This window comes from Nannospalax galili, unplaced genomic scaffold (assembly GCF_000622305.1).
Source record: "Nannospalax galili isolate Female #2095 unplaced genomic scaffold, S.galili_v1.0 scaffold336, whole genome shotgun sequence".
Lineage (NCBI taxonomy): Eukaryota > Metazoa > Chordata > Mammalia > Rodentia > Spalacidae > Nannospalax > Nannospalax galili.
In genome coordinates this window covers 277,041-303,272 of record NW_008343385.1, presented here as the reverse complement: position 1 = coordinate 303,272, position 26,232 = coordinate 277,041, and the positions used below count along the sequence as shown (strand labels likewise).

The 26,232-nt window shown below is 42.2% G+C and overlaps 1 protein-coding gene across 2 annotated transcripts in view; it reads right to left on the bottom strand.

Moving 5' to 3' along the window:
- Positions 1–26,226, bottom strand: part of Wwc3 (WWC family member 3) — a 119,352-nt gene extending 93,126 nt beyond the window's left edge. Inside the window, exon 1 of one of the 2 annotated variants that reach the window (XM_008839480.3) lies at positions 25,971–26,226. The gene's annotated coding sequence lies outside the window, so the exon portion shown is untranslated. The remainder of the gene's footprint in view (positions 1–25,970) is intronic. The other variant, XM_017799762.2, reaches the window with a different exon arrangement.
- Between the last annotated feature and the right edge of the window lie 6 nt (positions 26,227–26,232).

Sequence of the window (26,232 nt, the reverse complement as noted above, 5' to 3'; positions counted from 1 at the left end):
AGATCCCCTGGAACTGGAATTACAGACGGTTGTTAGCTGCCATGTGGGTGCTGGGAACCGAATCTGGGTCCTCTGCAAGAGCAGTCAGTGCTCTTAACTGCTGAGCCATCTCTCCAGGCCTGCTTTGATCTCTTTTGATCTGTAAATTCTAAGTATGGCTGATGGATGTCCCAGAATGTAATGTATCTGTAAACCTTCCCTGACTTTCAATCCTTTGTGTTCATTCATCACACTAATTCTCAATTAGGGTCTTCACATCATAGTCAAAATCCACTAATGCACAATGAATTCCAGTAAGTAGGTCCCTAGGAACGTTTTAGTTTAGAAAGAAAATATGGAGGGGCTTGAGAGCTGGCTCGTGGATAAAGAGCACATACTACTGCAGCATATCACACTTCAGAAGGGCAGTACAATACCAATGCAAGCTTTTATTTCATTGTGCACATGATATAAAATAGTCACCTTACTTTTAGTAACAGGAATAGTGGAAAAGTAATAAATACTACAGGATGTATCTATATACTCATACCAAAATCCACGTGCTCAAATCTCTTATATTAAATGGTACATGCAGTATTTGCATACAACCTACACACACACACACACACACACACACACACACACACACGAAGATATGTGATATATATCTTACATAGAGATAGATATATAGATATATAGAAATAGATATAGATACACTTCAAATAATCTCTAGGTGACTTATAAAATTCAGAACCCACAGATATGACTCACTGTGCACACATGCTCCCAATCACATAAATGCTAAAGCACTTAATGTGCAGAGTCACCCGCAACTTATGATCCTGCCAGTTTTTGGAGTCACAACTAAAATGGCAGCTCCTCTCCTCAGCCCCATAGCAGAGGCCAGCACTGGGCTCAGCCAAAGGGAGAACTCTTTCTTTCATCTGTCAACATCACACCAGTTTGAGAGGTGGCAGAGCCTTGCCTGGCCTATAGGAAGCCCTGGACTGAATACCCCAGTTTCTTTACCTAAGAAGAAACTGAGCTCAGGTACACACAGCTAAGAAACAGTGAAAAGGGACAGGCAGATGAGGGCCATCAAAGTGTACGTGCTAAACTAACCACATTTTCAGCCAAATTAAAGGGTCCCAAGAGCATTTCAGAGTAAGTAGAATATGCCCCCGTGCTCCACTTTTCAATGACTCTTTTATCATCCTTACCCTCTTGAGAATTTCTTTACATAAATTATGATGGGATTTTTAATGATAATTAGTTTGGCAAGAAGTAAGCTACTGGTCAGCTTTTTTTATTTATTCATTTTTTATTTTTTGGTCTTTTTGAGACAGGGTCTCCCTGTAGCCCCAGCTGTCCTGGAACTCACTATGTAGACGAGGCTGGCCTTGAACTCACAGAGATCCACCTGCCTCTGCCTCCCGAGTGCTGGGATTTAAGGTGTGCGCCACCATGCCCGGCACTTCTTTTATTTTTATTACTGCTAAAACTGCTGCATGGAGTTTTAACGCAGTCTTTTAAAAAATACAACACAATAGTATAAAAAAAAGTTTCCTTATTTACTCTTGACTATAAGAGACAGGAAGAAATATTTAAAAATTTAAAAGGAGAGGTTTTAAGGAAGGATATAGGGAAAAATGAAAGAAATAATAACAATCAACGGAAGAAGTGAATTTTAGTCGAAATGGGAAAGCAAAACCTCAGTGGCCAAAGGAGAAGGAAGAGGTTGAACAGTAACGTTCTTTAGAAATGGCATCACATGGGGAGGCAACCCTGGATGGTTCTTGGCCATTCCCAGACAACTAACTGGAAGCTCAATGTAAATTTTTCAAATGTTGTGAAGATGGAGTTGGAGCCCAATAACAAAGGCCTGCACCTAAGTTCTAGGAAGAAAAGTAAAAGGAGTTTACCACCTACATTTTTCTGAATTAATCCCCATTCCCTGTAACAGTTCATTCCCAGCAGGCACTTAATCTGTTTGTTTGGGGGCATGAGAATTCCAGTATTTGAAAATATCTTTACATATATCAATCACTAACTGAATCCATGATCAAAGGGGGGAAATGATGCCAACTTTCTCTGATGTGAGAAAAGTTGTAGGACAAAACATAGCAAGCTCTCAGGGATGGTAGTTCTTTTTGAACCTGGATCTCCTTAGGAATCGAACACAAGCATGGATCTCCTTCCTAGAAAAATGTGACTGCTTAGATACCCACAATGTTGCTAGTCTGGGAACTCCAGTTTCAGGAAGCCTGTTCCCAAAGCTCACCGCCCAGGGCAGGGCCACGGGGGTAAACAAGCCCCACTCTAGGTGGAAGGGCTGATTTTAACAGATGCACCAAAGTACTGCCTCCAATCTACCTGGTGGGAGAAGCCACTGTAGAAGGGAGGCTGCTGAAGAAAGCCTAGCCTGTCCTGATAAAGAATACAAGCTGGCGGGGGGGGGGGGCTGGAGAGATGGCTAAGCAGTAAAGAGCACTGGCTGCTCTTGCAGAGGACCCAGGTTTAAATCCCAGTAACCACATGGTGGCTAATAACCATCTGTAAACCCCAGTTCTAGGAGATCCAACACCCTCTTCTGACCCCTGCTGGTATTGCACAACATGGTGTGCTTACATACATGCAGGCTTAACAGTCGTACACATAAAATAAAAATAAATGAATTTTAAAAAACAGACAAGCTGGGTTCTACAGGTGGCATGAAGTCACTGGGGATTGAGAAGCAGGGAGTGTCCTCAGCAGATTGCCTTCCTTAGGAGCCCCTGGGTTGCAGAGAAAGTGGAGAGAGGGACAGGGTGGTATGGGTGGGAGGGAGCTGGCTGGCAAGCAGGGCAGGAAACTGTAAGGTCTGAGGTACAGCTTGGGCATGAGGAACAGCCATGGCAAGATCAGGATCTCTGAATCCACTATAAAGCCAATCACTAGATCCCTGACTGAAGATGGGGTAAACATTTCCGCTATTTTCCATAGCATTTCTGTTCATTCCACTGACCCTGGTGTCTTTCCGCCCAAGCATACCAGAAAGACATTTTCCCAGGACAAAGGAACAGGCTGTTGGTATCTGCTCCACAGTACCTCCATCAGATGCCTAACACACAGGTGTGCAAACAAATGAATGCGTAAAGTAGTCCAGGTGTTACTGGAATAGATTTAGACATCTTCTAATAAAAGACTCCATTCCCAAAATAAGGGCATTGGTACAAGGACTGTCAGTCATTTTGTTCATTATCAGGTCAAATAAATTATATTTTGTTTTTTTTTTCGGGGGTGCTCTTTTAAAAAAAAAAAAAAACATCTTGAGGCCAGACCCATGGACAATTCCGTGAGGTGGTCAATAGAAAACTCTTCTTTAGAACTGCAAAGAAGTTGAAATGCTACACCTGAAAGAATGTGGTTACTATTCCATACTGCACCAACTACTTCCAACTCTGCATTGTGGAACTAAGCCCCCACACACTACCATATACCATAGAACTCTGGTAGAACTTCTGGATCCTATGGCATCCAGAAGACAATTAGCATCCATACTGAACCTGTCTCGAAACAGCAGGAAAATATGCTTAGAAGCCCGGGGAGCCTGGCAAGCCCTCAAGATGGCCCACAGGTATCAGGCCACAGCCAACCAAGCCCATGGGCACATAGCCTTCAAGTTGTTTCCCTCAGGGAGCCCAGTTCTGGAGCCTCTCCAAAAATACTTCAGCATTACCATCAAAGGGAACTGTTGGGTAAGCTGAACCTGCTAATGAGCTCAACTGCCTAGCCACCTGTATCCCTAGAACAATGCTTATCAGAACTGTATGCTGAGTTCCTTTGTTGGCACAAACCTTGTATGCCCAAGGTCAGCCTCATGGTGGGAGAGGGGACATGAAAGGACTCAGCAGTTATCTTGGGATCCGGAAAGCAGAAAAGGTCAAAGGGTCATGCCTCTCTGGCTATAAGACATGGCCTAGCAGTTCCATCTCAGGGAAAGAATGCAAGGAGGGAGGCTTTTTTACTCTTTGTATCTTCTAAAACACCCACCCAGTGCTCTAATTCCAGAAACGACCTGATCTCAAAAATACTCTCTCCTTGTAGGCATTCATATTTCCCTTTTCCAAGGACAGACTGCCTTACCACCGGCCTAGGCAGTCCTGATCCCAAGGCTGCCTACTCTGCTGAGTCTTCACTGAAACACACTTATCTTTAGATGTCCCCCCCCCACACTATACTGTGCAGATCATGAAAAGGTCTTGTCCCAGAGGACCTAGTGTGGACTCCAGAGTGAACTACATCCAGATAGATGGAAGACTGTAAGGAAAGAGGGAAAACAGATGGATGCATGCATGACAGATGACGGATGGATAAGTGGATGTCTGATAGATCTAAAGATGGAAAAGGGGGTAGATGGAAAAGTGTGAAAATGAGAACACCTGTAGAAAGAGTGCCAAGGGTGTGGTTGGACAATCAGTGCCTAAAGACTTTCCCCATGATGCTAATCGGCCATCTCAGCAGGAGCCATGAATAGATATGGCATTAGATTGGCAAAGATGCTGCCAGTCTGAACTCCAAGGAACATAGAAACCAGGATGAAATAAAAAAAAAGGGTGTCAGACTTCTTGATTGCAAAAAGATGCAACCACAGGGATGCTCTGATTTGAGCACGAACTAGTCTTGAAGGAAAATCAAAGAATTACCTTGGAGGCAAGTCAGAGACCACAAAAAGCTGTTAGTCCTTCTCACTAGGAGGCTATTTCCTCCTGGGTTTCAGAGGTCAGGGCCTTTGAAGAACCATGAGGATGTTGGTGCAAAATGGGGCATCAAGCTAAAGATTAGATACCAGCCTTAAGACTTTATGAAGTTTGCCTTGCTAAAGTTTGGACTTGCTTGAACCTACCACCTCCATCCTTTCCTGCTTCTTCTTTCAGAATGGGACTATCAAAGCATATGCCTGTTCCACTGCTGCATTTAGGAAGCATATAACTTGTCTGGTTTTACAGGTTTACAATTAGAAAGGAATTGTACCTTGGAATGAGTCACACGAGTCTCAGTCCTATCTGATTTACATGATATTTAGAAGGGACTTGGGGACTTAGATGGTAGAGCTGATGCTGGAATGAGGTAAGCCTTTGGGAGCTCCCATGAATCTTGAGGGGCCAGGAGTAGAATGCTATGAACAGAACTATGCATCCTAAAAAAGCTCATGCTAAAGTCCCAATCTACAATATGAAAGCATTTGGAAATAGGGTCTGTGAAGAGGTGATATTTTTTACAAAACCTTGTCATAAGGGTGAGGAGCCCAATCCTGTAGGGCTGATTTTCCTATAAAATGAAGAGCCTGGTGGGATTGAGAATGGGATCATAAATTCAAAGTCAGTCTGGGCTACACAGTGAGATGTTGTCTCAAAAATAGGAGAATGAGGAGAAATCAGAACTTGCTCTTTTTGCTTTGTAAGAACATAGGTAGAAGGTGACCATCTGCACCACAGGAAAAGAATCCATTACAGAAACAAATTGTGCCAGAATGTATTCTGGGCTTTCTGGTCTCCACGATTGTGAGAAAAAAATATTACTATTTTTTAAGGCCCCAAGCCAGTGGCATTTTCCTATGCAAGCCAAGGGCAATGGAGAAGCTGAGTCCTCAGGCAGAGAACAGTGGGTAAACTAAGGGTGAGAGATATAGAAGCCAGTAGGTCATTGGAATACTGTTCATAAGTCTCATATATTTTAAGGTCTAAAATCCTAAAAGTCACTGACATCCTTCAGTTCACTAATCATACTAGGACACTGCCTATCTGTTGTTAACCCAAAAAGCCAGTGCTTCTAAAGGGACATTTGACAATGTCTGGAGACTCTTTTGGTTAACAGCTGATAGGCAGTGTTCCTGGCATCAAGTTAATGGAGATCAGGGAATTTGCTAAGCATTCCCTAAAGAAGAGTGTTTCCCACCACAGATATTATTCCAGCCCAAATGCCCATAGTACCTACCATATATAAAAATATCTAAAATAGGCCAGGCGTGGTGGCGCATGCCTTTAGTCCCAGCACTCGGGAGGCAGAGGCAGGCGGATCTCTGTGAGTTCAAGGCCAGCCTGGTCTACATAGTAAGTTCCAGGACAGCTGGGGCTACGGGGAGACCCTGTCTCAACCAAAAAAAAAATCTAAAATACATACAAAATTAAGGAATAAAAAAGGGTACACCACAATTCTGTTTAAAATAGCAGGAGAAACCAAAGAAGCCAAATATGCAATGTTAGGGATAAGATCCAACACATTATTCCATACCAAATAATTATTCAATATCTGCTCATTAGGTTGGCTTGGTGGTATACAATTATGATGCTAGCACTTCAAAACTCCAAACATGGGGTCTGCAATCAACGGAGAAAAACAAAAACAGAATTTCTGGCTTTGTGAGGCCTAACAGGGATTTTAATTTTAAAGATAAGATCTCATGTACACTAAGCTGGTCTCAAATACACTTATAAAGTCAATTATGACCTCAAACTTCTATTTCCCCAGTGCTGGGATTATAGGTGCATGTCACCACACCTATGCTGGTCTGACATACTGGGCAAGTACTCTACCTACTTAGATACATCCTCAGCCCAATAACTTTCAAAATATGTTTAATATGACATTGTAATAACAAGGGGGTACTTTGATTCAATGGTCGGGGAGCAAGATATTTATAAAACTACTTGATACCTGATCACTTTTTGGTTCCTTTGTTTAGAAAAACAAAACGTCAAGAAGTCACCCAAATGCTGCCGTAACTGTTGTTAGTAGAATGTGTAGGAAATAAAAGAAGTCATTAAAAGAGTTTACTCAAAATCCAGCATGACCTCTTCTTCTCATGATGCCTGGGCAAGCAGGCTCTTACTGAATTCTTTATTCTGCTGTGATCTGCCTACGAGCAGGTTTAGCTAGATGGTGAAAACTAGAACTGCATTACTGCATAGATGCTCAGGCCACTTCTCTCTGTATGTGTTCTGTCTGGCTTTCAGGATTGGCCCTGGGGAATGGGGGGGGGGTGTAAACTCTGTCATGACCACAGTGGACAGCCAGAAGTTTAACTTGGAAGATTTTATTTCAAAATATGCAAAATAATAAATTTTTAGCACTCCTAAAAATTCATAAGAGCTGGTGCACATAGATAACAGTCTCCAAAGACAAAAGGTGGTTGAAGCTCACTAGGGACATCCCTTCACTCTCCCCAGCCCCTAGCAATCTGGCCTATGACATCTGGCCATGCAGTTCTGAGCCCACCCAGGTGGGAAACGTAGTGTGCAATGACCCCAGCAAGGTGAGCACAGAGGTGGGAAAGCCTGGGCAGCCAGATGGCACATACCAAGAGCTCTTGCCAGGAGAGGCGTGCAGGGAAGTTTGGGATAAGTGATGCTCACAAGCCTCAGGCATGTCACCTTGGCTAAGGATGAGAGTACTGGAGGACCCCACCCTAGCAAAAGCTCCATGAAGACTGCAAAGTGCTATTCATTTGCTTAAATTATTCACTGTAGAGAAGTTATTTGAGATGTTCAGTGCCAGGAGTTAACCTCAAGGAATTCAGCTCTACTAGGGAGCAAACAAATAACAAATCCCCACTGCCCCACACACTCACTCTGTGGGAGGAGCACAGGCATAGCACATGTAAGCTGAGCACAGGAAGCTAGTTGTTCAACATAAATATAAATATTTTTGTGGCCAGTAGAACATCAAAACCTTATCCCCATCCTCACTCCCACCTCTGCTCCAAAGAAATAATACAACCGCATTTAGAACTATTGTACATTTCTTCCTCCTTTATAAGGGTCAACGTTTCCAGTTTCCAAGGTCAAGGTTTCCCTGTCCAAACACATGCATGTTCATTACAGCAGTATTCAAAATACCCAGAATGTGGAAACAACCACAGTACCCATCAATGGATGGATAAACAAAACATGGCCTATTCATATAATGGAGTATTATTAAGCTATAAAAGGTATTAAAGTATTGACATAGGTTACAACACAGATGAATCTTGGAATCATTATGCTAAGTGAAAGAAGCAACACAAAAGGACACATATTCTGTTCTATTCACTTGAGAAGGACAGAACAGGCCAATCCACAGAAACACGAAGTACATGAGCAGCTGCCTAGGGCTGGTGGTGACGAAGAAAGAAAAGTAACTACTTAATAGATACAGGGTTTTCTTGGGGGCTGATGAAAACATCTTAGAACAAGATAAAGGTGATAGTTCCACAATACTGTGCATGTACTGGGTATATGGAATTGTACAGTTTCAAATGGTTAGTGATTAATTTTGTATGCATTTTTATCTTAATTTTTGTCTTTGATATTTTGAAGTGGGGGATGAGGAGGAAATTGATATCAGGGGCTTCCTAGTATTATTTCCATGTGTATGTACATCCATCCTGCGCAAACACACACACACAAAGAGAGAGAGAGAGAGAGAGAGAGAGAGAGAGAGAGAGAATACACATAAATAATTACACATCTCTCTGTGTATATCGGACTTGCAGCTAGGATCAAAAAGCACTAGGTGACAGGGCTGGAGAGATGGTTCAGTTGTTAAGAACACTGACTGTTCTTGCAGAAGACCCGGGTTCGAATCCCAGCACCCACATGGCAGCTAACAACTGTCCGTAACTCCAGTTCCAGGGGATCTGACAGCCTCTTCTGACATCTGTGGGCACTGAACGAACAATTGTGCACTTGCACACATGCAGGCAAAACACTCATACACAAAAACATAAAACAAATACTTTTTAAAAACAATCAGCTTGCTCATCACAAGTACTGAGGGCAAACAGTGATGGGCTCTTTGAATAATTAACCAGGGGAAAATGAACAGCTGAGGCTTTAGCTGCAACCATGACCACCTGAACAGAAAAAAAGATAGATGCAACCAATAGCTGCTTCAATCACCAGCGATTAAAGATGTCACTGGATAGGAAGGAATTGGCTACAAGACTGCTGGTGTGCCAAAGCTCTGGGCCTGTGATTCCTGCAGGAAATACAAGGAGGAAGACCCACCATAAAATGAGGCATCAAACCTATGATTTTCCCATTGTTTTCTCTGTGGATAGCGCTTGCAGGCATTTCAGGATTCAGGTGTTAATGATGCTGATCAGAGATCAGGGAGTGAGACACTGTTTCACTGGAGTAGTTACTATGAGGGATTTCTGGATATACCCATCATTTGTTTTTGTATAAACTGGGTAACAAACACCATCTTTCTCCAGTACCATTTTTTTCTTCCATCTGGAGAATTGGTCCTTTGGCCCCAGCATTCTAGTAAATGTAACATCTAATTACTAAAAGAATCATGGTCTCATACCAGGCATGTCCAACCTATGGCTATGAATGTGGCCTAACACAAAAATCTTGCTGGAAACTTTACAAGAGGTTTTTTTTGTTTTGTTTTCTTTTGTTTTGTTTTTGTAACTTGATTGCAGATTTTTCAGACATGAGCTTTGTATATGATGATGTTATGTCAGTGTCAAACATTACACTTCTGCTTTTCATCTTATATTTTAAGAAACTGGTGTGAGTTTAAAAATAACTTGTGAACATAAATTTCTTCAAAAAACATTAATAGAAGAATTATAACTTTTTGGTACACACACACACACACACATACACACACACACACACACACACACACATTCATACTCCTCCCACCTCTGCAAACGTTGCTAGCCAACAGCTTCATAAAGCCAATTCCAGTAACTCATATGTTAGCAGTACCATTATGTCATAGGTTTGCTTCATGGAAAATTTCCTGATTTTCATTTATTTTAGTAGTCTGGATTATGCTGAGGCTCCTTCGTTAACTCAGGGTGGAAAGGAAAAGCGACTCAACACCAGTGAGACCACAGAAGAAACATAAAAGGCATAGAGGCACACTCATGATTAAAGAAGATCCCATCATGGACTAAAAATCTGAGAATCCAAGTGGCTTGTGAACTACGTATGGGCTTGGAAAGGATTCCCCAAATGAATCTCACTAATCATGCAGGTAGAAGAAACAGCTTAGCGCCTGTTCTCTACCACCTGGATGGAGTTAATCTACATGATTTTAAACTCCCAGAATGGGATAAAAGGGACATCTGTCCCAGAGGTGAAATGTTGAAGTATTATTTTCACTGGTGCACAAAAGGGATGAGGTCCCCTACAAACAGTGAGAGCATGGCCACTAGTAATTCCCGTAGATGGGAAGGAAGAGAAAAAGAGCACATGTGAAGGAAATGCAGACTTTAGCTTCTATCACACACTGAGGTGGCTCTAGCTGGAGGGCTGAAACACTGGCAATGACTCGGGAAAATCAGTCATGAGTATATGCAAAGCTTTACAGGCATCTATATTTTAAAATGGAGCAGGGTGATAAATGGAATAACAAGGATTCTATTAGCAATTTTGGAAGCCTAAGAAGTACATGTGTTCATCTTTAAAAATTCAAGGTACAACGAATTTCTAAAACCACAAAGTGAAGCTGAGCATTGGAAGTTGTTCCAACAAGAATTGTTGGTTCTGGCCACTGCGGCAGCACTTGAAATGCAAAAGCTCCTCTGTCCTTCTCTTGTAACTGCATATGAATGCAAGAAGCTATTCTTGGTAATCCTTGACATTTTTGTCAATATGCCGTGTACATGGTGACATTTTGTAGGTTTATGATATGGGCTGGGGAGGAGGGAAGGTTGGTTTCTGGTGTCTTGGCTTTTAATACTGAGATTAACAAGATGACAATCTTGGGTTAACCTAGATCGGGTCAATCACAGAATGATTTATCTGGAATGCTTTCTGAATCAGTATATGCATAGCCGATGAAATAAGACCATAGTGCTTCTGAAGAAAATTCAGTGTCTTTCCGAAAGAAAACAATGTACCAAATTCTGTGGAGGTGGTCATCAAGGACTTGAGCCCTGTTATTTAGGATTCTAAACTATTCCAGACATTTGGAAGAAATTATCACTTTTTAATAATAATAATAATAATAATAATAATAATAATAAAAGTTTCTAAGCACAATTACTTACATGGGCATTCAAATGGCATGTATAACTCCCCTGTATAGACGCCATCATTAAGTACACAGCTACACATGTAGTTAAACAGTCAGGATGTAATGCATGCACTGCACTGCATTTCTTGTCACATGTGATTTCTTGTGACCCCAGAGCTAGGAAAAGCACAGGAAAAAAACCCAGCTCCTCCATGCTAATCTAAGCATTACTGACTGTATGTCCATTTTGGCAAGGCCCTTTATTACCCAAGCTGGCAGGGAATCTCGGGGAGGGTCTCAGAAAGGATGAATTATACACATGACCAAGGCACAGTATTCAGGGCTTTAAGAAATCATGTCTGCGTCTGAAGGTTTTCCCACTGCTTTGTCTTTGCCCTCAGCTACCATCACCTGACTCTAAGGGCAGCCACTATCTTCTAACTAGTCCTCTTGTCCCAGTTCCCACCTTCTTAGTCCGCTACAACAGTTAGAAAAAAACCAGTAAAATGTTAAATATTTCAAGTAGACTGGCTCCCTAGCCTATTTAGAATCATAGTCAAAGTTCCTGTAAAGGCCCACAAGTCTCATCAATAGTTGCTTCACTCCAAACATCATCTTCCAATTGGCCCCACTTTCCTCTTCTCAGCCTATTGTTCTTTCTCTGAAAGGATCTGTACCCAAACAATTCCCTACAACCTCCTGCAGGGATTAGACCAAAGGCCACCACTTACTACCTGAATGGAGAGGCTTGGCAGATGAATATCCTCCATAAAGGGCCACCAGTACCCTACCCAAGTAGAATTTTCGACTTAGAAGGCACTGTCATACTATTGCTTTTTGTCGCCACTGCTCTCTAAGTCCCACATGGACAAGATAGGACCACTAGGCCTCAGCCCCATAGACACTGAGCTCAGCTCCTTCCTTGTCATGAGAGGCCATCTTGTGCTAGGTAGGATGCTGAGCAGCAGTGCTGGCTTCCAATTCCCTACATGCCCTTCATACATACTGCCCCCACTCACCATCCAACCGACAGCCAAAAATGTCTCCAGAGATTGCCAAATGTCCCCTGGAGGGCTAAATTATCCCTTGCTGAGAACCACCACTTTCAGTAGAATTTGTGAACTTAAAGGTTCAGATCTTCTACAGCTTTGGCCATATGCTTGTAGGAAAATATCTAAGTACGGTGAAGTTAACGCTTCACTGTTTTCCACTGCCTCGCTCTAATTCTGTTGCATCTACTTCCCTATCTCCCACCACTAGCATGCTAAGCATTACAAGAACAAGGACTCTGTAAGACATAGATATGGGTAAGCTGCCTCTGTCCTCTGCTGGTACTCTGACAGTTTCCTAACAGCACAGAATTTTGAGAGAACTTCATTTCGCCCTAAAAGTAAGTTAAACTAGGTGCCTATCTAAACAGACACCCAACATATTGACACACTTTGTAGATATTGCAGAAGGGTAATAAGTAGATTTGGATGAAGATTTTGAGCATGTTACTAAAAAGCAGCAGAGTAGATGTTCAATCAGTAAAGTGTTTGCTTTGCAAGCAAGAGAACCTGAGTTCAGTCTCCAAAACCCACATTAAAAAAAAAAAAAAAAAAAAAAAAAGGCATGGTGGCTTGTACTTCTTGTAATCCCAGCACTGGGGAGGCAGAGATAATTGGATCCCTGGGGTTTGCCAGCCAGCCAGCCTAGCCTACTTGGCAAACTGCAGGCCAGTGAAAGGCTCTATCTCAAAAAAATCTAAACTAAACAAAAATAGGTGGATGGTGCCTGAGGAAAAATGCTCAAGGTTGTTCTCTGACCTCAACTTGGACACCCACACATGTGCATCTACAAATACATTATTAGCACACACACACGAGTACACACACATATATGCACATGCATGGAGAGAGAGAGAGAGAGAGAGAGAGAGAGAGAGAGAGAGAGAAACAAAGTGAGCATAGGAACAATTAAAATGGAGGGCTTGTACTGCACTAGACACTGACCTATGTGCCCTATCTCATCTTATAATCTTCAAAAGCACACAGAAAGCAAATATTTCGACCCGATTTTATGGAAGATGAAACTGAGAGTCAGAGAGCCCACAAGCAAATGGTAGAATATCTCAAGGCTCTCAGTGTCTGAAATCAGTCCACAGGGCTAGTGATATCATGCAAAGCTGGTTTCGATCTTGCTTCAGGCCATCTGTTGGAATCGTAACTAATCAAAAGAAATTACAAAAAGCAGGTAATATAATTTTCTGAACTTCACACCCAAAACATGTGAGAAAAGGATGTTGATACTTAAAAGCCCACATACCAATTGGTCCTCTATTCACAAAATTCTCTTTATTTTCAATCCTTCCAGGTAACCAAGTTTGCTAAAACAAAATAGAAATTGGAGTGAGTCATCCTATAAGATCAATGGCTCTGAGTGAAAAAGTTAGTTGCCTTAGTAATGATTTCCAGGTTGTTGCATAGTATTTTTCTCCCTATACAGTTGGCAGAGCTCCTAAGCAACGCTAACATGTGGTTTCTTGGCACATTTCCCTGACAATGGTATTGACATTTTGAGAAGCCCCCAAATCCTTTTGCATCGATAGAGGCTGCCAAGTGTAATCTGCATTGTCTGACCTCCCCAACTACATAGTCAAGGTAACTATATGAATTTAAAAATTGCTTCCCCTTAAAAATTGTTTGTAAACAACTTTATTAAGGTATAGCTTTCCTATGATTAATTCTTCTGTTTCATATGTACAATTCAATGACTTTAGTACATTTTACTGAGCTCTAGAACACACAATCCAGTTTTAGGCCATTTCGCAATAGCACCTCTCCTGCCTTTTTGCTGATACTATGTCTTTCTACTCCCAGGTCTATACATCACTAATCCACCTTCCATCTCTATGGATTTATCTTTTCTGGACACTGTGGTAATCAGATCATTCAACCTGTTATCTCTGTCTAACTGTTTCACTAAGCATCATGTTTCTGAGGTTCCTCTAATGGCTTCCCTTTTCAGTGAAAATGAACCAGGACTTGGGACTGCATCCTACGGTTTAAAGCTGGGTTGGAAGAGCTGAAGAAATCATGAAAGGTTTTCTGTGACTCACTGTCGAATAAATCTTTTATGACATATCTAGGCTGATGATGGTAAATACAGGGCCATGTACTCACTCAGAGACAGAGTATGTGGCAAACATTTCTAGGGGAGTTTGTTTATTTCAAATCAAATCTCGATTATTTTTGGAGCTACAGTTGGACTTTCAGAAGTCTGTGATCTTCCTAAAAGTATATGCAAACTTCCATGTGCTAATCTTTATCTAGACAGAGTCACCACCTCATATCAGAGCTCCCAAGCTCCATGATTCCAAAATCCATGAAGCCTCAGTGCAAGGCTGTTAACTGCCTGAAAGAACACTCACAAAAAATGCTAGATTGAGTCATATAAAGAGTAATAATTTAGTTCTAAAAGATCTTTGGCACAGAAACAGAACATCAGTGGAAACACTGGTAAAATCCAAATGTCTTGAGTTAGCTTATTAGAAACAAACATGAAGGTTGTCTTCTTAGCTTCCAAAGAGATATTATGGTAATTAGAGCAGTTAATAATGGGGAAGCTGCCCAAATTTTACAACTCTTCAGTAACTCTAAAACACTCCAAAATAAAAACAGGTTTAATGGACAAAAAAGGCATCTTTGTTTATGTCACACCTAAAAATATCATCTCCCCTTAAGGCAAACATTTAAAAAAAGACATAAAGGGAAGATAACCGCACAGAAGCAGCATTACAATCAGAGTACTTCATAAGTACCAAAAGCAATCTACATGGTCAAAAACAAGGGTATTATTCAGTAAGTATACTGATATGGTACCTAGTCACCCAATGAGAATGGCATGACTAAAATTATGGGTGAAGTGGGACAGAAAACATGAGTGCCCCTTTGCAGACTGCAAAAACAGTAACTACAGTTCAACGGGCTTCAAAGCTAAGGAGATGCTAATTCAAATTTCACACAAGAGAAGGTAATGAGGGCAGATAGCTGGGACGAGCATTTCGACTATCCACACACCTAGCAAGGACACAGCCTTTCTACACTGTCTCCCCAGCTTCTCAGCCAGAAATCTCAGCTAGCACCATGGCAGTGGTGTAGCTGCCCAACTCCACACAACATCATTGAGCACAAGTTCCCTCTGCATCCCCCTTCAACCATGCCTGCCTCATACCTCACCACCCTGGAAAGACCTGGGTCATGGGGTCTTGCCTCAGTCAATTGCAGGCCTAGATACGAAAGGTCTGACTTACTGCAATATAAGGCACTATTGATAGCAGAGCTAGACCATTCTTTGTTGTGCAGACTGTCTTATGTATTGTAGGACACTTAACACTTTCTTCAGCCTCTACCCACCACATGCCACTCCATGTTATAACAGCCTCAAATGCCTTCAAATATTGTCAGATGTATTGTGGAGGGCGAGGGCCTCCCCAATTGAAACCTAGTGATACAGAGCAATCAGGATTTCAGCAAGAGGCAGATGGATCCCATCTTGAGTCAAGAAAAGGAGAGGCCGCTCCAATAAAATGGGAGCACTAACAGCTTTGTGAGAAATTGCTATTGAAAACTCTAGAACATATGAAAAAAACTCAGTGAAACATAAAAATGGAAATGATCATTACAAATCAGAAAACTGTCCCAATGTACACGAATACATTCAACATTTATGGAGACCTACAAATGTCAGGTACTATATAGACAAAGCAGGATAAAATCTGGATGAGTTAAAGATAAGACAGTATTTTTAAAAACAATAAATAACTAGATTTTTGCTTGATTCCTTCATTCCCCAATTTCCTTTTTGCAAACTTTCCACTTGGAAAAAGACCCATGGAGGAATTACAGAGAATTATCCAGGGACATCCCTAGGAAATATCTGAGGCAAGCTGTTAGACAGGAAAAGTAGATTAGTGTTTGAGTGGCTTTGGAGGAGACGGGAGTAGCTGCTAATAATGAACATAGGGTTTCTTTGGTGAGGGCTGATGAGAATTAGATAGTGATGAGGTTTGCACAACCTCATGAGTAGATAAAAACCACTAAGTTCTGCCCTTCAAAATGAGTCGTCTTATAGTATGTGACTTCTATCTCGAAATTTTAAAAAGTGAGCAATAGACATACTGATTATTTAATTAGGAAAATTCAGGGAACTCTGTACTACAGGGCCTCCACTCTGGGACAGAGTTTTAAAAGGTAGAAATGATCATGAGGTATCCTGGCTGAGTTCCAAGTACGGGTTGTCTCTTCTGGCAGGAACAAAGCTCATGCTTAGGAACTGCTCAGGATGTCCTCTTTGCTTCAGTGTTCCTCCCACCAACGCTGCAGGGCTGGTCACCTGTGGGTGGCATAGCCAGCCTCACTGTACTCTTCATTCTGTTCCCATCATCAACATCCCTCTTACCTCCTTCCTACTCTTTTCCTGAGCCCCTTCTATTTAAAGAAACAGAGAGAGGACTTTTCATGCGGAAAACACTGGGGATCCCATAGCCACATGAGCAGCCTTTCAAAATGTGCTTGTTCTGTTATTTCCAGACCTGAGCAAAGGCAGAAGCAATCCTCTCACTACTTCGTTGCCTATTGAAGGGTGATTCTGCAGCTTGGAGGCATCTTTAGCAGCAGATATCACACATACGTGCACATGTACACACAAGCACACTCAGGCATACATTTAACATAAGGAACTATGGCAGTTCCCAGGTTGCTACACACTATGAAATATGAACACATTCATTTAATTCTTGGCTACTGTAATATAAAATCTATCAACTGAGTAGTCTCAGAACTGTGCAACACACATACTAACATATGCTCCCAAAGTTTCATATGCTGGTTCTGAGTTTTTCCAATACATATGTGTAACTTCTGTTCTTCATTGAAATACAGAAGCCATTCATTTGTGGTCTTACCTACTTAAGCCCAGTGCCATGGGAACTATCAATCTGCTTGAACTAAGTGCAGTTGCCAAAGCATTGCAACCAATTGATATTGTCTTCCTGCCAAAGAGCATATGGCAATGTCTGGAAACATTTCTGATTGTGAGAACTTGAGTTTGGGAGATGACTGCTCCTGGCATCTTCATCTAGGGAACAGGGGGCTGGGATAATGCTTAACATCCTATGCTATACTCTCAAACAAAGAACTACCTGGCCTCAAATACCAAGACTGTCATAGCAGAGAAACACTGGTCTAGTCACACTTTCATGGTTTGGGTGACATTGTGGACACCATCAGCAGCAGTACAGTAATTTGAGTTGCCAAACATGCTTCTCTCGTCATTGTGTTATGGAACATACACGGTAACAACAATGAAGGCTTCCAAGGGTAGCTAAAAGGCCTTCATGTTGGCCTGGAGTTCCTCGCCCCATCTGAAGGTGGTAGTAAGAAGCTTTGGGGACCTCTGCTTATTCCACTGGCCATGGCTGAAGCATTACCTAAATCCTCTGTACTTCTGGTTTTCCTACCAAGTTCTTTGACACAATCCCTACCTTATCTAGCTTTAGTGTGCTGGATCTCCCTAGTGCAGGCCCATCATCACCTAAGAAGGTCTCCAATAATCTCTAACCTACCTCTGCTGTCAGAAATTCAACTTGACCATCACCTCTACTTGACTAGTTCAGCACATAAAAGTTAGTGCTTGCATTCGTTGAGACTCATGCACAAGAAATGTGGATCCATTAGTTAGAAAGGCAAGGAAATGGTTTAAGATGCTTAGCACTATACCTGCCTCATTGGCATGTGACAAATGTCAGCTAATGGGTTACTTATTGAGGAAAACAAGCTGACCTGGTGCTTCTATTCTCCATGAGACACAGATGTATGGAAGTATGGTACTTAATTCTACTGATGTTGTGATTGCCACAAATCAGGGGGCTTCAAAAACATGAATGGGTTATCACACAGTTCCAGCATCAGTTTTCCCCTGCTAAAGTCAAGGTATCTACAGGGCTGCCATCCTTTCTGCAGGCTCCAGGAAAAAAAATCTAAATACCTTGTGTTATGGTCACAAAACTCTAATATCTGCTTCCATTGTCATTTCCTTACCTCTTCCTCTCCCTAATCTTCCTGCTCTCCCAGTAAACCCCCTTGCGATGATATTGGGCCCTGCTAGATAAGCAGGATCATCTCTCTATCACAGGAGTCTTAACTTAATCACATCTGCAAAGTCTGTCCTGCCATTGAAGGTAACTTATTAATAGACTTCAAGGAGCAAGACATTGATATCTATTAAGGGGCCATGATATCTCAGTGGTGAATAATTCCCAAATAACAATGGGTACAAGATCAAAATAGCCACGGGCTTCAGTACAGTGCAAAGTACAAACAGTTACCTAGTCAAAGTAGGGTCACAGACAGGCAGTGAACCAGGGCTCATCTCTGGGATCAAACAGATGCTGTTCCTCTTTGGCTGTGAGAATGATATCAATGAGTCAACTCTCCTTGGCCTCAGTTTTATCATGTGTCCATCTACAACTCGTGCAGCACCTGGTGGGCTTCTCATGAAAACATGCATTCAAACGCTTGGCACATACTAAGTATTTAACATATGTCCACCATATTCACAGTGCCAGGGACTGGAGTGTGGCTTGGTAATAGGGTGTTTGCGTAGCATTGACAAGGCTCTGACATCTGCCTCCCGCACTGAAAATGAAGGCATGGGAGTCCAGTGGAGAGAAACCCAACTGCATGATGAGGCCTCACTGACAAACACATGAGGAACATTAACAAGGATGATATAAGACTCACAGAGACAAGGGCCTGTCTGATGTCACTCAGGACAAGAGTCCTGAACCTTAGAAAAAGGCCCAAGAGAGAGGCTGTGCAATAAAGCCTTGTTGGACAAATAAACAAGTAAATGAACAGAAACAGGATACTTAAAATGGATAGGACTGGGTAGCTGGGTTTGAAGCTAGAAAAAGCAACGGGTCAAAGGTCAGAAGACCCCAGGTCCAGTCCAACCCTTTTAAACTACTTGGACAGGCTCTGAAGTGTGAAAACAGACTATTTGGACAAGACATTCTAGCTCTTCTGGCCCCAAGACTGTGGTAATCTAAGGTAGGCATGGTCTGGCTGAGTCTTCAGCCTTTCATATACAACTTCTGGCCCCAGTCAGGTATGGTGGTGCATGCCTTTAATCCCAATGTTTGTGAGGCAGAGGCAGGCAGGTCTCTGTGAGTTAAAGGCTAGCCTGGTGTACATAGCAAGTTCCAGGCCAGTGGGGGCTACAGGGAGACTATCTCAAAAAGATCACAAAACAACTTCTGGACCAGTCATCTCAACCAATTCTCTCACTTGTTTGGAATCCACTCAGCACTTCCTCATCTCCAGCATGTTTCTCATACTCTGTTTTGCCTTGCTCAGTGCTGTCACTGCTACAATCTCTCATTCCCAAGAGAATGATGGACAAGGATAAAAGCCATTCCAAGCTTAAGAGAGTTCTCTCAGATGAGTAAAACTGTTGAATACTTTTCTCCCCTTGTAGGATAAACAGAACCTTCTGACTCTATAAACAGAACCTTCTGGCTCTAGCCAGCAGGGATGAAACTTCCAGGTTGAAACCTTGATTTCTCCACATCCCATGATTCAAGTATGCAGTGTCTTCAGCAACAGGGTCTTAATATTAAGTTCTGGAACATAACCAAGAGCAATGGCAATAGCCTGTAATTTTCAGCAGAAGTCAATGGGACTCCACTGACCAACAACTCAAAGAGAAGTACGCTGTATGTGACACTGGCCTTTTTATTCATGAGCCTATGGTGTCTGGGAGAGGCACTGTCCCCTGTTATAGGGTTACTCCATTAAAAATTCCTATTATATATGTGTACGTAAATATTTTAGAAAGCTTCTACAGTAGTAAATTTCCTTATGGCATTTTCAAAGGTCTTTAGTGTTAGTTATCCCCCCACATACTCCCTCCTCTTCTACCTCAATTACCCTTCCTGCTCCATTATCCCTCTTCCCCTTTCACTCACATGCATTCTATCTCTCATCCCTAGACATCTCCCCTTACTGCCCCCATGGCCCCTCACTAGCTTCCTGACTTCAGTTGTAAACCCTGCGAGCTATAATAATGACTTGCCTAGAAAGATATGCCAACTGGTACAGCAGTGGCACAAATGCTGTGGAAGTTACTAATGACTTTCTCATTGGATTTAAAGCCAGCACCACTCCATAAGATGGAATGCATACCTGGTACTATTAACTGCACCAAAAGCCTATGACTAGCTAGGCCATATGCTATAGAGGAGAATGAAACAGAAGAAGGCATTGGATCCCCTGGAACTGGAGTTAAGAACGGTTGTTAACCACTATGTAGGTGCTGGGAATGAAACCTGGGACCTCTGGAAGAGCATCTAGTGCTCTTAGCTGCTAAGGCATCTCTCCTGTCCCATGAGAGTTGTTTCTTTTTGCAGTAGATGGTGATTAATACAGACACCCACAACTAGTCAACATGCAGAGAATAAGAGACTGTGGAATGTTCAGCTCTAAATAGGAAATTTGTATCATACCCCTCCCCTCAAGGCTCAGAGATCATCAAGAAAGAGGAGAGGAGGTGGAAAGGTTGTAAGAGCCAGACATAGTGGATGTCTGAAGTAAAACATTACTTGCTAGACGTGACAGGGCAGTTGTCACAGTGGCTGTGACTGCATGCATAAGACCTGCACATGATCAAGCTAAACAAAATTCCAGCATGGGTGGAGGAGGAGCTCATGAAGTCCCACCCTAGCTGAGGAACTATTAGTAAGTGATGGCTGCTAAGGGAGGAAGAGCCTGCTTTCTTCATGGGAGCGCTGAAAGGCTACGCATGCTGCAGTAGATGGCCCTACACACATGCGAATACAGGCAGCACAAAATGGACTCGGTGAGGTTTTTTTTTTTTAAAAAAGAGAGAGCACGTGATGTCTGGAGGAAAAAGTGGGGAGAACAGGGGAGGAACTGAAGGGGGGATGAGAGGTTGATCTGATCAAAACATAATATACATAAATAAAATTCTCAATAAAAATATATTTAAAAAGGGGCTGGAGAGATGGCTCAGCGGTTAAGAGCACTGACTGCTCTTGAAGAGGACCTGGGTTCGATTCCCAGCACCCACATGGCGGCTACAAACCATCCTTAACTTCAGTTCCAGGGGAATCTGAAGCCCTTTTCTGACCTCTGCAGCACACTGATCATGCACAACATGGGTGCACTCATATACAATAAAAAAGTATATATTAATAAATAGTACATGTTAAAAAGAGAAAGAGCTCTCTTTTTCTTCTTGGAAATGATTCTCATCCGAGGAACTCAATTAATCATGACATGCCTTATGACGATTATGGCTCTTATTTCATATATTACCCATCTCCTAGAAAAACCTGTTCTCCACATACTGTCCCAGCACATGGGAGGCCAAGAGTTTTCATAAATATTTCTTTGTTTTATTAGGTTTAAATGGGGGCAAATGAGTTCTACAAAATTTAGCTTTACTTTTATTCCACTGGAATAATTTTACTGGAAAGCCAGACAACATTAGCAGAAGGCCCTGGGCAAGAAATTAAAAGGCCTACCTCAGGCTTACCAGGTGACCCTGACATGTCAGTTGACCCACAGTTTCCTGAAGTGAACCTACCAGAGACTGTAATACACATTATTTCCACTTCCCAAGTTAGAGTGAAAGGAAAGAGAAGGAAACTTGGAGATTTCTAAACATCCGAGAGTTATTTTTGGAAATCAATGACTTTTCCATTTACTTTTTTTCTTGGGGAAAAAAAAAGAGAAGGAAAGAAAAGAAAGATATTAGATCAAGAAGTAGTAATTGACATCTAAATGGAAACAAAAGGAAGATTCTTCCAGGGGCTCACCCCTGATGGTTTTAAAAGCAAGAAACTTCACCATGTTCATACAAACACTATCTAGAATCTTAAAGATTGAAAAATGGAAAAATCATTAAGTTGTTTATCAGAAAGCTCAACCTAGACAGTTCACATAACCCAGAAATAGACTCTGTGAGGTAAATATAGTCAAGCTACTATTAATTAATACTGAATAATGGTTCCAAGAAAGTAGCAGTGGTGTCTGGCTCTGTTATACAGGGCTCCAACTTAGCAAACCCAGAGCCAAGGACTGTTTTCTCCTTAAGACAAAATCCTGGAGTCAAATACTCCCATGTCTTAGGCATGTAATAAATTTTATGTATTTTTTTCCTTTGTAAAAATTAAGAAGCCTGCTGAAAGGACTTTTAATATGCCACAGAATCCCTCTATGTGGCACAGGGTCAAAACTAGTGAACAAATGGGCTGCAAATCTCATACCTTGGCATAATCATAGCAGTCCACGATTATCGTGATATATTTACACTTCACTAATCTCAAATGTGATTTCTGCAGTGTTTTTTTTTTAAATCAGGGAAAGGGGGTCAAGGTGCACATATGAAGATGAGAGGACAAGTTGCAGGGGTCAGTTCTCTCCTTCTACCACCTAGGTCAGGGGGATAAAAGTGAGGTCATCAGACATGGCAGAACGCATCTGTACCCACTAAGCTATCTCACAACCCTCAGATGTCATTTTGCCCACCATTCTTTAGATGCTTGGAGCTGATATCTCTAGTACTATATAACTACCACTAAGCTACAGGAAATAGATTGTCCAGTTGCAACTGGATCCTTATACAGGGTAATTCAAGAGAACTTTGCAGGAGGCACATATACATACAACTGTTAAAGGCACTGAATTTTTACAAAATAAGCAAAATTTTTCTTCTATTTTTTGCCAAGTAATAAATAACCTTTTATGAAGTGGTCACTGCACTCTGAGTTAACACATGCAAAATATATATAAACTACAAGTGACTTATTCAAGTATCCATCAAGCCATAGAAATGGCAAAATAACTTTGCAACAACATTTTTGGATACAATTCCCATTAAATTAACTATGGAAATTATATGAACAATATTGATATTTAAAATAATAAATTTAAACCCAAGGGAGGGTCACAGTAAAACTAAGAAGTTATAATTCTAAAATAAGTAGCCTTTTAAAATATACAACTGTAGCCACATCTGTAAAGATGTTTCCTTACACTTGCATGCTCTTTGTTGTAATTTTTAAAATTGGAATTTCCAGTAATTCACCAATATGCTCAACTGGAAATAAAATAGTATTAAACATAACACTGAACAGAGTTACTATAACATTCTAGCAAAAATTTTGTTCACATCCTTTGGCCCTCCGTTATTTTGCTTACAACAGCATATTTCATGCTATTGAATTTTTTAGTGATTAGACATGAATTAATGTTCAAAGTCAACAACAACTTTCACCTAACCTACTATCTCTGTTTATTATTCCATACTTTCATTTTCTTTAAAAAAAACTTTGGTTTTGCCTCTCCTGTCAGTTCTCTATTTGGAAGCTGTATGGTGAAAGTTCTCATTTCTTAAACGTCATTTTCCAGTCCTGTGAATGAAGCAAGATTCGAAAACTGTCAGATGCGCATGGAGAAAATGCAGCCCTCTGACATATAGACTTGTCCATATAATAAAAGCTAATTACAACCTTAAAGGATTCCCAGTCACTATAAAAATCATCAACTTTGTGTTTTGAAAGAGGAAGAAGAATGAGCAGTGCACCCTTCAGCAGACTCCACTGAAATGTTTGTGGCTTACTGAACATTCCAGACATATTTCGGGCAAGGTATTATGGGAGCTGAAGTTCAAGCTGTCCCCAGCTGAATTTTCACTCACTATGAAAACAATGTCTCAGAAAAGTACACACATGTTTTTACTTTGCAAAAAATGTAAAATATCTCCTTTTGTTCATTCAATCAACACTTAGCACTTAGAAATGAGTAAAAAACAAAACAAAACAAAACAAAAACCCTGCAACCTAAGTAATGTCTGAAAAGGGTAAAAAATTATATTCAGGGACAAAACAGATTTCTGGAAAAGGGAACATAGAAATGTGTACGAAACACAAAGGAATATAGATCCTACAAGCTGATTCCTTAGGGTCTATGGACCTTTATTTCAGGTTATATCATTAAAATAAAAATTCTTACATTAATACCTTATTATGACTCTCCATTGTATATGGCCACAACTGTGTTATATTTCCCTTATAAACTAAGGCTGACACTTTTCTAAGCAAAACACATTTTGTGAGACAGAGTTTTGCTATGCAGTCCTTTCCTCAAACCCTTGATCCTCCTGCCTCATTCTCCCAAGGCATTACAGACATGCAGTACCATGCCCTGTTTAAAATACTATTCCAATTGGTTCGTTTTCCTGTTGTTTCAGATTTTAACAGACATACGACACAAAACACCAACTATTTCTACCAATTCCAGAATCACTCAAGGTTTGATCAAACAGATGTGGCTCTTGAATTTGGTTAAAATTAAATGAGTCACCTGATTTTCAAAATAAGCATCCTTTGAACCCATAAAATTGGGATAGAGTTTTTTGTAGGCTTCTGAGTCCAGAGGTCTGCAAAGTTTGGAGGGAATGTTTGGGAAGCACTATGCTTTATATTTGCTTTGTTTTGCCCCATCTAAACCCATAGAAATCTTCAAAAAACTTAGCAGTTTCCCTTCTCAAAGGTTTATTTTCAAAAGCCAGTGCCATGCTGCCTGTCTTTCCTGTGTAGGTGGGAGGAAGCAGGCACAATGTCACCACACGGGCCTTTTCAAGTCTTGAAATCACTAGGAAGCCTACAGTATTTCCTTTTTGGCACTCAGGCCAGGGTGGAGAGAACTTGCTCCAGAGAGGACAAGATATCAGATAACCAGTGGAAACACTTGGTTTCAGCAGAATTCCCATTTACTTACAGACACACACATGCACACACAAACACACACACACACACACACACACACACACACACACACACACACCTCCAAAAGTAGTTGACCCAATGGAACCAGGAAACTTTTATTACACGAAATTAATTAAATGAAATCTTGTAATGCTTTTAGAAGAATCTGTTTTTACTTGTTCAGATTTATTTACATGAACCGGACAACTTTGTGCCCTGTGTATATCATGCAGAAAAAACTTAAAATACGAGTCTTGTTTTTCACTTATTCCAAAAGCATATGGGACTAATCATATCCCATTCTGGCCACAATACACAAGGCTATTTCAAACAGAATTTTAACTCACTAGATTTTAAAGGCGCTAAAGCACCAAAACGAGTTTGGGAACAGTCTTTTCCTGACTCCAGAGGGGTTGGAAATACTTTTAATGCCCGTCTGGCACCAGGCTTTCGATGAAAACCAGCCCAAGCCCTCCAGGCAAGGAACCCATTTCCCGAAGCTGGGGCACACGTTTGTGATCTAAGGTGACAGCGCATCCGGCTCCTGCCAGGGAATGCTTATCCCGCCTGGGCTAGGGCGGTGGGCCGCCAAAAGCTCGGGGTATGGATGGGCGAGGCCACCACAGAAAAAGGAAAAGAGGGCCATCCGTCAGACTCCAGAGAGGAAATTCCAGGGGCCCAGCTCCCAGGCCACGGACAGCGAGTGACGTGAGGGAACTGAATCAGTGTCCGCCCCGCGACAGGGGGCCGGGAGATCTAGGCTCAGAGCTCTGTGAACTCGGGGGTCTTGAGCCCGCGTCTCCATCCCAGGTCGGAGCCCTGGGAATAGGGATGTGGGGGTGGAGGAGCCCAAATCCTCCTCCTAACATCACGGACGCAGGAACTTCACCCAGATTCAGGGACCTCCTGTGCTCCATCCTCTCCCTGGGCCCAAAGATTGGAGCCACCACGATCAGCCAGAATTTGGAGGCTATAGACAAGTCTCAGTCCTGTGAGTGGAGATTCCGGGATCTAGATCACAGCACCAATCCTAGTCCTTGGACCCAATGACAGGGGTACCTGGAGCGTTCTCGGTCATTCCCAGCCGGGCTAGGCGTGTTGCCAGCGCATCCCCTGCGGTGGCACCCGCGCCCGGTTCTGCGGGCCCCGCTAGCCCACTTACCGGTCGCGGGGGTCGATCCACGACGTCTGGCGTGTGTTATGGTCGATGTAGAAGACGCGGCCGTCGTAGTCGCGCGCCTCCTCCCAGCCGTCGGGCAGCGGTAGCTCGGCGCTCTCCCGGGCCCTAGGCTGCGGCTGCACGGAGGGCACCGAGGGTGCGGCGACCGCGGCGGGGGGCGCCGGCGGTGGCGGCTCGCGCTGTGGCTGAGCAGGCGTCGGTGGCTCCCGTTGGGCCTCCCGCGACTGTCCCCGCCGTCGCCGCC